Below are 12735 nucleotides of genomic sequence, written 5' to 3'. Positions count from 1 at the left end.
CTGAAACATATCTTGGGACGCCCCAAAGCGCTCATAGTATCATTATGAATATACAAGCCAAAACTGTGAAAGCCTAGAAATATACACACCCAGTTAAGATGTGATATGATTGCATCTCGGTGCCTAAGGACACGATCTAATAGATCGTTGTATCGAGTAGTTGGATCATAGTCTCTTACCATAAAAATTGCTGCATGTGCAGCAGCACCAACTATGAGAAATCCACCGATCCACATGTGATGCGTGAACAACGAAAGTTGTGTACCATAATCAGTAGCTAGGTATGGATAAGGGGGCATAGAGTACATATGGTGGGCTACTACAATGGTTAAAGAACCTAACATAGCTAAATTCAGAGCTAATTGAGCATGCCATGACGTTGTTAGGATCTCATAGAGGCCTTATGACCCTCACCTGTAAACGGACCCTTATGAGCCTCTAAAATATCTTTCAGGTCATGACCAATGCCCCAGTTGGTCTTATACATGTGACCAGCTATCAGGAAAAGAATTGCAATAGCCAAATGATGGTGTGCAATATCGGTTAGCCATAGACCTCCTGTTACTGGATCTAACCTCCACGAAAAGTAAGAAATTCCGCGTATTTTGACCAATTCAGGGTGAAAAACGGGGTTGCTCCCTCTGCAAAACTGGGATAAAGTTGAGCCAAAAGATCCCGATTCAAGATAAATTCATGAGGAAGTGGTATTTCCTTAGGATCCACCCCAGCGTTCAGAAATTGGTTAATAGGTAAAGATACATGTACTTGATGCCCTGCCCAAGAAAGAGACCCAAGTCCTAGTAACCCTGCTAAGTGGTGGTTCAACATGGATTCTACATCTTGGAACCAAGCCAATTTTGGAGCAGCTTTGTGATAATGGAACCAACCGGCAAAAGCATTAACGCTGCAAAGATCAATGCTCCAATTGCAGTACAATAAAGTTGTAATTCACTAGTTATTCCCGACGCTCGCCAAATCTGAAAAAATCCAGAGGTTATTTGTATTCCTCGGAAACCTCCGCCTACATCGCCATTCAATATTTCTTGACCCACTATCGGCCAAACCACCTGGGCACTGGGTCCGATGTGAGTAGGGTCGCTCAGCCACGCTTCATAATTGGAAAAACGGGCTCCATGGAAATACATGCCACTCAACCAAAGAAAGATGATGGATAGTTGACCGAAATGAGCACTAAATACTTTTCGGGAGATCTCCTCCAAATCATTGGTATGGCTATCGAAATCGTGAGCATCAGCATGTAGGTTCCAGATCCAAGTGGTAGTATCAGGGCCCTTAGCTATTGTCCTTGAGAAATGGCCGGGTCTGGCCCATTCCTCGAATGAAGTTTTTATGGGATCCCTATCCACCAAAATCTTCACTTCTGGTTCCGGCGAACGAATAATCATTGAGTCCTCCTCTTTCCGGACAACACATACGAAGAGACCCGCCAACAAAAAGTAAAGTAATTAGTGAACCTCTGAGAAATATATATTTCTGATTAGTTCCTTTCTATCCCCCACAATTTTCCTTAGTTATTCACTAGAGCAATTATGAGCAATTATGATATGGAAGTCTATCCGGGGCAAGTGTTCGGATCTATTATGACATATCTATGAGGTGCTCAACGGACCGTTTTTTTGTAAATCCCTTCCCGACGCGAGCCAAAAACAACTTTTTGGCCCAACCTAGTCTACTCATATTTCGATGTATGAGTGCCTAGATGGGTCTACTTGTATACTACGTTACATGCAACGTATTACGCCATTACAAATCACAAGATCTCTCATTAGTCATTACTAATGACTAAGATAAGAAATATCCCGATATCGATTTTAGACGTCTTTTTGATTAGTTAGCAATCGCTAAGAGAAAGGAAGAGATTCTGTGCCATATGCATATATCGTCTACCCCTATAAGGTACCAAATGAAATAAAAAGAACGATCTTAGAAGGGATATAATGAAATTCCTCTATCGATTCCCCCGGGGCAACAATCTATTTGATGGATCCAACAAACAATTTAAGTGAATTCAATTCAAAAAGAAAGTGTTCTTATTCGAACCGCCCTGTGATCTTCAACCAATTCTGTGCTTCAATATAATTACCTGGAGTAAGCGCTATGGCTTGTTTCCAATACTCAGCAGCTTGATCGAACCAAGCCTCCGCAATTTCTGAATCTCCCTGTCGAATGGCCTCTTCTCCCCGGTCGGAATAGGTAGGTCAATTCCTTCCCTTAGAACCGTACTTGAGAGTTTCCTGCCTCATACGGCTCAGCAGTCAACTCTTTTTTGGCGTTACATCTTTCTTAATCTACCGTATCTAGCTGAATGAGATTTATCGGAGATCTATCCCTTCTTGGATTAGCCAAATCAAATAACCTGAAGAGGTTAAGTTAATTACATGAGTTTCAAACTCCGATTTGGATCAATAATCAGTTTTATCTCTTCTCCCACTCTCAGAAGAATGAAGCATAGATATCTCCCTCTATCATTAGAGTTTTCTGAAAGTTAACTATCTCGGTTTCGTCTAGAAATTCATATAGAATCTTTGAAAAAGACTTTCTTCGATAAGAAAAAAGGACTTACTCTCCTTGGGATCTGATACTACACCGCTGCTCAATACCTTAGTGGATCAACCCTATTACATAAGTTGATTCCTAACTTTTATGTCATATTATGACATACATAAGTAAGCAGGTCTTATTGTATCGGCCAAAAACCTCAATAATTGATCTTTACGGTGCTTCTTTTATCAATTAGATCCTTTATCCATAGAATCTAGTATAAGGGCTATACTTAGTTCTTCATATATCGGCTTCTATGAAGTCTGTTTTTTTGCTACAGCTTCTAAAAATCGTTCCCCTTTGGACAATGGATATGTAGAAAGCCTATTTTTTTTGTTTCTCCTTAGATTTCCTAGTACTAGCAATAGGAGGTTTTAATACTAGCGGATTTGATCTTTCTTTCCTTCTTTCTATTTCTATAGTAGAGATAGTCGCACGTAATGGCAGATCACGGCCATATTATTAGAAGCTTGTGGTAAGAATGGATTTCGTTCTAGTGCTCGGAAATAATATTCCAAAGCCTTCGTATGTTCTCCGTTACTTGTGTGTATAAGGCCTATATTATAGAGTATATAACTTCGATCGTAGGGATCAATTTCTGGTCGCATAGCTTCATAATAATTCTGTAAAGCTTCCGCATAATTTCCTTCAGATTGAGCTGACATCCGTTACGGTCGTTCATTCCAAGAATCTCCGTTCCAGAACCGTACGTGAGATTTCCATCTCATACGGCTCCTCCCTTCTGCGCATAATATAATATTAAGGGAAATAATCCATGGAATCAAACCAAAACCAAAAAGATTTAAATATTTTCCTTATGAACTGACAGGGGCTAGTGTTTTTACAAGAAATCTCTAGCCAGCCTTCCTGCAAGAGGTCTTTTCTTACTTAATACCAAACATGTTGGTCTTTCTTAGAGAAAAATGGTAACTCCAGCAATTTCTTTGTTCTTAACGCCCCCTATTTCCAGGAATTAGTCACTTCAACGATCTTTGATGGTTATACGGGTATCCAAAGTACGAACGAGATGGATGTTTGTTGTCCTAACCATTCTTGGTAGTCCCGATCCCGATAAGAAGAAGGGGGAATTATATAACAAAGTTTTCGTTTTGTTGATTCCTAGGTGTAGTGCTTCTTCCCCTATGCCACCTATTGGCACTATTACAGTAGAATTGACATGCAATACAGAACCTATAGGTGTAACCTTTCGCTCAATACTAGAATCGACAATTGAAGCATCTGAGGTTGCATCAATCGAGGATACACGACAGAAGGGATTGCTCTATCTCCAAACTTCACCTTCACCAAGCGTAGGTTTTTACCAATCTTTTTCTTTCCATACCGAATCGTGTCTCTTTTTGTAAGAATAAGAATAAATGAAATAGAGTGGTAAGTAAGAAAAAAGGAATCAAATCGCACCATCTCTGTAATAGGTAAATGCCTCTTTTTCTCCCGAAGTTGTCGGAATTATTCGTAATAAGATATTGGCTACAATTGAAGAGGTTTTATCAATAAAATTTCCATTTATCCGAGATCTAGGCATAGTTTGCAATCCATTTTATAATTCTTCTCATTACCCCTCGCGGGTAAATGATCCCACAACAAAGGAATTGTACGATACGAAATGACATAAAAAAAAAGACTAATAACTAATTAAACTAATTATAAAATCAAAAAATGTGGATCTTTTACTCAGTACTTTTGGGAAGGGATCAATAAGGAACTATTTGAATACGGTTGGATTTTCGATTCCAATTTAGTAGTATACCAATGAGACTATTAGCTATTTCATTGAAATGCAAGAATCAAGGAATTTTTTCTACAGATTCTAATACTAATATAATAAACAATAACCTATCCTATCATAACCTAACCAAAATTGGATTTCATTATGATAATAAAAAAATGGAATAAGCATTCCATGATAAAAATGGGGTAAGGATAACTATCCATTTTGTGTGCATAGCGTGTAGACACCATAAGATTATAGAATGAAAATCCATGGGATGATTCATCAATTTGTAATAGATCCATAGCTCATGGGAGGGATTATTTTTGAAAAATCTGAAATGAAACTGGAAAGGATCCATCGGTTGATTCATTCCAACCCGTTGGTTTAATCCGGTAGAAATCAAATATCAATAAGATGGGAGCGTCCGTCGTCTTGACAAGGATGAATACGTTTTTCTTTTTTATCCCTCGAAACTTGAAGGAAGATCGTTCCTTGACAAAAAGTTTGATATGATAATGGATCGGTCGTACCTGTACTAAATAATATGAGTGACTCGCTATTCACTTGGTTTCTGGGTCATAATTAATAAGATAAGGTTATGTAGGAGAGATGGCCGAGTGGTTCAAGGCGTAGCATTGGAAATGCTATGTAGGCTTTTGTTTACCGAGGGTTCGAATCCCTCTCTTTCCGTATCCTCATCTAATTCACCAACGTTACCAACCACACAATGTATCAAATACCAATTGATACCGTTATTCTAAGAGAAGAGAAAGACCCTTCTTTTCTTTCTTTATAGAGATTTTTTCTATTCCTAATTACTGTGCTGTGATACGTAAAAGGAAAAGAACAAAAAGAGGGGGAAGAAAAGAGCGGACAGTGAATGAAAATATCACTGCTGATCCATTTGCGATACGTGAATGGGATCAAAATCCGTATCAAATCCCTCTACTTCTTTCAGCGAAAAAAGGGACAAAATTGTCCTAACCTTTGCTGGGTATTTTAGGTTCAAGTTTGTCGGGAATAATATTCTACGATTAGCAATTCATTGACTTTCAAACCGACCCATTTACTATCTATTATTTGATTGACTACCCCTTTATATTGCAATGAGTGCAGAGTCAAATGTTTTGGCAATTCCGCGTTGGAGGATGAATCCATATGATTTTGAATCAAAGCTCTGGATCTTTGTTTATCCTTCGTAGTAATAATATCTCGGGGTTTGCAGCGATAACTTGGTATATCCACTAGACGACCATTAACTAAAATATGTCCATGGTTAACTAATTGCCTGGCTCCAGGAATAGTTGAAGCCATACCCAATCGAAAAAGAATGTTATCCAAACGCATCTCAAGTAGTTGCAGTAAAACTTGACCCGTCGAACCGTTTGCTTTTCCAGCGATACGAACATATCGAAGTAGTTGTCGCTCCGTCAGACCATAATGAAAACGCAATTTCTGTTTTTCTTCTAAACGAATACGATATTGAGATCTTTTCCCGGAGCGGGATTGGTTTCTAAGATCACTTGCGGACCTAGGTTTTTTACTAGTTAGTCCCGGCAAAGCCCCCAGACGGCGTATTTTTTTAAAACGAGGTCCTCGGTAACGAGACATAAAGACTCCTTATTTTAAAGAATAGGATAAACCTTAAGACTGAACTAAACGATAAACAAAGCGAAACCCACTGAAGTGCTAATGCTAAAAAGAGAAATTAGATGAATTGTATCAATACCCGTATTATTTTGTATATATGTATACATGGTAAGTAAGTATCCCACGATTTGTTCTATAGAGATACAACTGCTCCAATAAGTTTTTTACTCATAATTGAATTGGAATGTAAGTTCCTGCGACATAGACATAATAGATCGGGAACCCGAGATTTGGAAGAAAAAAGGGAAGAGTCTTTTCACTATTCCTTTATCTCAAGGAGACATTATCAATCATGGATAAAAAATCGATAGGAAAAAGCCGGCTATCGGAGTCGAACCGATGACCATCGCATTACAAATGCGATGCTCTAACCTCTGAGCTAAGCGGGCTCAACTCACATAACATAAAAATAAAATAGTGAGTTAGTTCAGTAAGCTGCTGTGATCTTAGCTTATTATAGCTAAGCTAGTCTATTTAGTTATAACGGATCTAGCCTAAGAATGCAATCTGGATCATAATGAGATTATGCACTCCTCTGATTTTATTCGTAAAGATAGGAAAAAGAAGAAGAATATTGACCGTTCCACTATTTCATATCGAGCAGGGAAAATGCGCGGAGGAGAGGCAGATATATGTGGGATATAGCTATCCATATTGAATTGCGGATACATCAATGATAGAATCATTTCTGGTTCTGATTGAACCAAACACTGGTCTGGTAGAGCTGAAAGGGTTAAAAATAGGATTTTTTCCGATATCGGATCGGTATTTAATGAATTGAATGGTTCTAACAGAAAGGAAAGAGGGGAATGGAATCACAATAGGGTCCCGGCCTCAAAAGAAAGAAAGGGGGATATGGCGAAATTGGTAGACGCTACGGACTTGATTGAATTGAGCCTTGGTATGGAAACCTACTAAGTGGTAACTTCCAAATTCAGAGAAACCCTGGAATTAAAAATGGGCAATCCTGAGCCAAATCCTGTTTACAGAAAACAAGGGTTCCTTTCCTAGAAAGCGAGAATCAAAAAAGGATAGGTGCAGAGACTCAATGGAAGCTGTTCCAACGAATGGGGTTGAGGGGTTGGTAGAAGAATCTATCCATCGGAACTCTGAGGGGATGATCCTATGTACTGAAATATCAACTGAAATATCAAACGATTAATCACAACCCGAATCCTTATTTTTTTTATTTTCTTATTTATATATATTAATATATATGAAATATATTAATAATTAGTTCATAACTCTTGTGTTCTGAATCGATTCCAATTTGAAAGAAAAATAAAATATTCAGTGATAAAATCATTCACTCCAGAGTATAAGGCTGGGAGAGAAATGACTGATCGAACGAGAATAAAGATAGAGTCCCATTCTACCTGTCAATGCTGACAACAATGCAATTTGTTTGTAGTAGGAGGAAAATCCGTCGACTTTAGAAATCGTGAGGGTTCGAGTCCCTCTATCCCCAAGTCCCCAAGAAATGCCTAGTTTACGACCTAAACATTTATCCTCTTTTTTCGCCAGCGCTTCCAAATTAGAAGCGGGTCAAAATTATATATGATATTCATTCGCTCGACTCTTTGACAAACGGATCCTAGCAGTTTCTCTCTTGCTTCAGCAGCTAAATGCAGTATATGTCCAAACGAACATAACCATAACATATGTATATGTATTATTTGTATACAAGGATATACAAGGAATCCCATTATTGAATCATTCATAGTTCATATCCCTTACAAATAAAGGTTTAAAAAAAATCCAAAGAAAAAGAAATCCCAGGACTTGTAATGTTTCTTTAGTACCTTTAAATTAATTGACACAGATACATGTCCTCCAGTAGGATAATGTATAGAGGACGGTCGGGATAGCTCAGCTGGTAGAGCAGAGGACTGAAAATCCTCGTGTCACCAGTTCAAATCTGGTTCCTGGCATATGGTTAATGTATCGAAATGTATATATACAAAGAGAAAATGAATATGGATCGGGATACAATACATATTCGTTACATTCATAGTCTAGTAGTTATTCATCGAGGTATCTACAACATACATCCCGACCCTTGTGGATCGGCAAAGGAATATATTCCTTCTTCTTTTTTGTTTGTCCCTACTATCCTTCCTTTGGCTCATGTTAATACTCCATACATATCCGAAGTTGTCTGAAAGACACAGAAGTCTCGTCTGTTCAGAGGGTTGAGGGGTAGGAATAGAAAAGATCATTTCCGATCCAGTACAAATCCAATCTGATCCCTTTTCATTTCTTAATTTTCCCATTTTTTTCGCCCCTTCCCACATTTTTTGCTTTCCGGGGCCCATCTAAGTGATGGGCGCGGTACATAGTTCATGATGTATCTTTTGATTCATCCTATTGGCTCCGCCCATCCCCCAATGGATATGATACTTTGCATTGCATATTGGGTAATATTAATTTACTCGAATTAATTATATATAAATAAACCTCGAACCCCCCTTTTTTATCCCATCATAATACGAATGACATGAGAGTCCAGTTACTCTATCTAGACGAGAAAGAACGTAAAAATACTCCTTCTTGAGTCTTGTAAGCTAAGATAAGTTTCTTATCATTCAATAAGCATCCTGTAGTTCATAGAAATTAGGGGCAATATAATCCTTGCGTAGGGGCCAACCAATCCAACTTTCGGGCATCAAAATCCGTTTCATGCGTGGATGATTATCATAAGAGATTCCCAACATATCATAAGACTCCCGTTCTTGAAAATCGGCGCTTTTCCAAATCCAGAAAACAGACGGGATTCTAGGATTACTCCTTGGGACAAATACTTTTATGCATACCTCTTCCGGTTGGTCCACACCATACTGTATTCTCGTCAGATGATACACACTAGCTAGCAATCCACCCGGTGCTACATCGTAGGCACATTGGGAACGTAGATAATTGTAACCATATACGTATGAAATGACAGCAATGGAGTACCAATCCTCGGGCTTTATTTGTAAAGTCTCTACTCCTTGGTAATCAAAGCCCAAAGATCTATGAACCAGCTCGTGTTTCACTAGCCAAGCGGATGAACGACCCTGCATCTTCTTGATCTCCCCCACATATTTATATGAGTATTTGACATTGACGATGAAATTTATGAAGATTGATCCACCGTTTGTTATTCTGCACAAAACATCCTATTTAATTCACTAATTCGTGAGAAGATACTGAACTCTTGTATTTGAAAAATGCTTCAGAAGGTATCTCTGAAGTCGATGTCGATTGATAGAGTAATCCTTGATCGTAATTTACAGCACGAGTACTGCGTCCAAGATGAAACTTGTGATTAGTAGTAAAACATCGATTTCCTGTTGGGCCCCGTTCTATCTTCATAGATTTCTCGAGATACCTTCTTACGAAGTTTCGTTATAGCGTCTATAATTGCCTCTGGTTTAGGTGGGCAGCCTGGCAAATAAACATCGACGGGGATTAACTTATCGACTCCCCGAACGGTACTATAAGAATCGGTACTGAACATTCCTCCTGTAATAGTACAGGCTCCCATAGCAATTACATATTTTGGTTCAGGCATTTGTTCATATAGTCTTACTAAAGAAGGAGCCATTTTCATTGTTACTGTACCGGCTGTTAAAATAAGGTCGGCTTGCCTAGGACTTGATCTTGGCACCAGTCCATAACGATCAAAATCGAATCGGGAGCCTATTAATGAGGCAAATTCAATGAAGCAACAACTGGTACCGTAGAGAAGCGGCCATAAACTGGAAAGTCTTGACCAATTCGAAAGATCATTCAATGTAGTTGAAATAACTGAATTGGGGGTTGTTCGGTCAAAGAGCGGAAACTCCATAGAATTCATAACTGTCTCAATGGAACCCTTTCCTTCTTTTTATTGTCTGAATATTCAGGAGCTAAGACCATTCCAATGCTCCTTTTCGCCATGCATAAACTGAACCAACAACTGGGATAAGCACGAAAATCAAAGCTTCTATAAACACGTATACGCCCAATATATCAAAACTCACGGCCCATGGATAAAGAAAGACCGTTTCGACATCAAAAACAACAAAAACGAGAGCAAACATGTAATAGCGGATTCGGAATTGTATCCAAGCATCCCCTATTGGTTCTATACCCGATTCATAACTGGAGAGCTTCTCTGGTCCTTCACTAATTGGGGCTAAAACCCCGGAAATTATAAATGCCAAAATAGGAATAACACTTGATATCATTAGAAATGCCCAGAAAATATCATATTCGTAAAGCAGAAACATAGATGTACTCCTATGAATGTAGAATATACCGAATTCATTGATTAATTAGAATTGTAATTGTCAATTTATCCATAACTCCAACTGCTTACTCGAAACAAGAATTGATTGTGATCGAACCACATAGTTTGTTTTATGTGGGTCATGTCTTGTTTCAAGATTTATCTAACAGAAGCCCACTTACTTATTTACCCACTTACTTATTTATATTATATTTCTTATTTCTTGGTGTGGTGTAGGCATATCATGCTCTTATATTATAAGTATAAGAATAACGAATAATTCTCATTTTTCTTTTTCCTCAGGTTCCCCATAAAAACGAATGAAATTCATTCTCAATTCTAATGAATTGAAACTTATTCATTTTCATTAATCTGAAAAAACAATTCATTTTCTAAATATACCATACAATAACTCCATATAACTACTATAATACTAGAACTTATTGGTAATGGAATTTCTTTAGATAAAAGAGTTTTTTATCTTTTCTTTTTATTTAAGAGTTATAGTTATATAGTTAAGTTATTATTATGTATTAGTATTAATAGTCATTAGTGATTTTCATTCTAGTATAATAGTGAGATGCAATAGAATGTCTAGGTTCAGTATTTATGATTCCACAGTTACGGCATAACATATGCGACTTAGCAGCATTGGCGGATTCCTTTATTCTGTTCATTAACATTTCAGATCCGAGCGTAGAATCTTCTATGAATTCGATACGGAATGCTTGAACCGATTAGATTCCCTCTTTTCCTTGTACCAGATTCATACTTAATTGATTCAATCTCAATCCGTTGAATTCTGAGGAACCCTTACATTTACATATAACATAAGAAAACAACTCATTATAGGATTACCCTGACCCCCTATTGAGTTATTTAGTTAAAGTTAGACGTCTTGAAAAAGTCACTCCATTTCGGACCAATTCTTAGTGCTACGCGATTTGGATTGACTCAAAATCCTTGTTTTGTTAATGGAGTAACCCCTAGTGAGACCAAGATGTTAGATTTCAGGGCAATCAAAAAAAGGAGTTTTTTGCAGCATCCCCACATGGCGGAGCGTGGCCCGATAGTGGAATCGTTTAGTTTAAATCATAAAATCATAACATAAGTATAAGTGAAGTGATCCCCATAAAAGATTTCTGGTCTAATCGTGCGTTATCAAACGATTGGTTCTAATTCTATAAACCAAACCTATACCCATAGAAATAGAAGAGAGAATAAACGTCGATACATTTCTTTCATTAAATAAGACTAAGATCAATTCATTGTTTCAGAGATAATGAATTTTGATTGTTGTTTTACAAAAAGGCGATGAATCTAGGTCTAGAGATTCATAACTCTTCCAAGCCCAAAAGACCCTAATCTTCTTGCATAAAGTATGAATTGGTAGAATTCAAATGGTGAGCAATTGGAGTAGATTCAGATACAAAAAAATTAGTATTGTACAAAGAAAAATGACTACTTAACTACTGACTTTGCTAGTCCAGTTATATGAATACAATTTCACACCGAAACTGACGAAAGAGTTTCTTTTTTCTCTGGCTTTTCTTTTCCACAAATCCAAGAATAGGTCCTAGATCCGTGCCACTTACTACTATCTGGTTGGGCCGGGTTGGAGGTTTGTTTTAGCCTCATGTTATTATTTTGACTTCATTGATTGAATGCGATTAGGTATACCTAAGGCGCATCAATCACTCTTTCATCATGGGCAGTAAAAGAGGAAAAAGGTCGTATGTAATTCGATATTGGAAAAATGCCTATTGGATGGAATAAACTTTTTGAACTTTGAGATCCCTAGGGATCTCTTGTACACGCAGGAATGCCTTCTTTATATTATATTTATATATTATATGGCCTTATATGGCCCAACCGGCCATAGGCCGCGCTAATGAGATGATAAAATGGGTACAAAATTCTACTCTACAAAAGCATACAATACATCAATCAAATAATATATTATATAGGTATAGGGCTATACGGACTCGAACCGTAGACCTTCTCGGTAAAACAGATCAAACTGATTATTATCGAAATGATTCGAACTGTTTCAAAGACCCAACATGCATTTTGTGCATTGGGCTCTTTCATCAACTGATGGATCAATCAGTTAGTCCACCATATTTTATCTTTATATGAAGATAACGAGATGGCTCCATGTGCTCTGATTCTTTATTTATATTCTGATCCAGGAGCAATACCAAAGTGTTTCAAAGGATTACCTTGACGTAGGTCTGTCTTAGGCCTAGATCAACCTCAATAGAGTCCCTGTCGTTCCGCTTCAAGCGTAAAATATGATACTTCATACACCTCAAAGTTCATAGGACAAAAGGAGGTTATTTTGAGGTCCCTATTAACTCATTAGGCCTAACATTGAATTAACTGGGTATTCACCTTATCAATGATAAAATCAATGGTTGGTTCTATTTCGTATCCGAATTGGAACTGAATCGAACCCAATACTTGTCAGGCTATTGTTCTCTTGTTCTCTCGAATCAATGGAGTAAGACATCAATCTTTCATTTCAATAAGAGAAGAT

At 37.6% G+C, this 12735-nt stretch overlaps 3 non-coding genes and 1 pseudogene across 3 annotated transcripts; 2 read left to right on the top strand and 2 right to left on the bottom strand.

Moving 5' to 3' along the window:
• Positions 1-7: 7 nt before the first annotated feature.
• On the bottom strand, positions 8-5093 carry LOC126409473 (photosystem I P700 chlorophyll a apoprotein A1-like; annotated as a pseudogene).
• TRNAS-GGA (transfer RNA serine (anticodon GGA)) lies at positions 4898-4984 on the top strand. Its single transcript has one exon. It is a non-coding gene; the product is annotated as a tRNA-Ser (tRNA).
• Positions 5094-6260: 1167 nt separating the features above from the next.
• TRNAT-UGU (transfer RNA threonine (anticodon UGU)) lies at positions 6261-6333 on the bottom strand. The gene has a single exon. It is a non-coding gene; the product is annotated as a tRNA-Thr (tRNA).
• A 1469-nt stretch (positions 6334-7802) lies between these two features.
• TRNAF-GAA (transfer RNA phenylalanine (anticodon GAA)) lies at positions 7803-7875 on the top strand. The gene has a single exon. It is a non-coding gene; the product is annotated as a tRNA-Phe (tRNA).
• Positions 7876-12735: the final 4860 nt, after the last annotated feature.

The sequence above is a fragment of the Nymphaea colorata genome, unplaced genomic scaffold, assembly GCF_008831285.2.
Source record: "Nymphaea colorata isolate Beijing-Zhang1983 unplaced genomic scaffold, ASM883128v2 scaffold0370, whole genome shotgun sequence".
NCBI lineage: Eukaryota > Viridiplantae > Streptophyta > Magnoliopsida > Nymphaeales > Nymphaeaceae > Nymphaea > Nymphaea colorata.
Note: the sequence above shows the minus strand (reverse complement) of the source record. Positions and strands in the feature narration are given on the sequence as shown.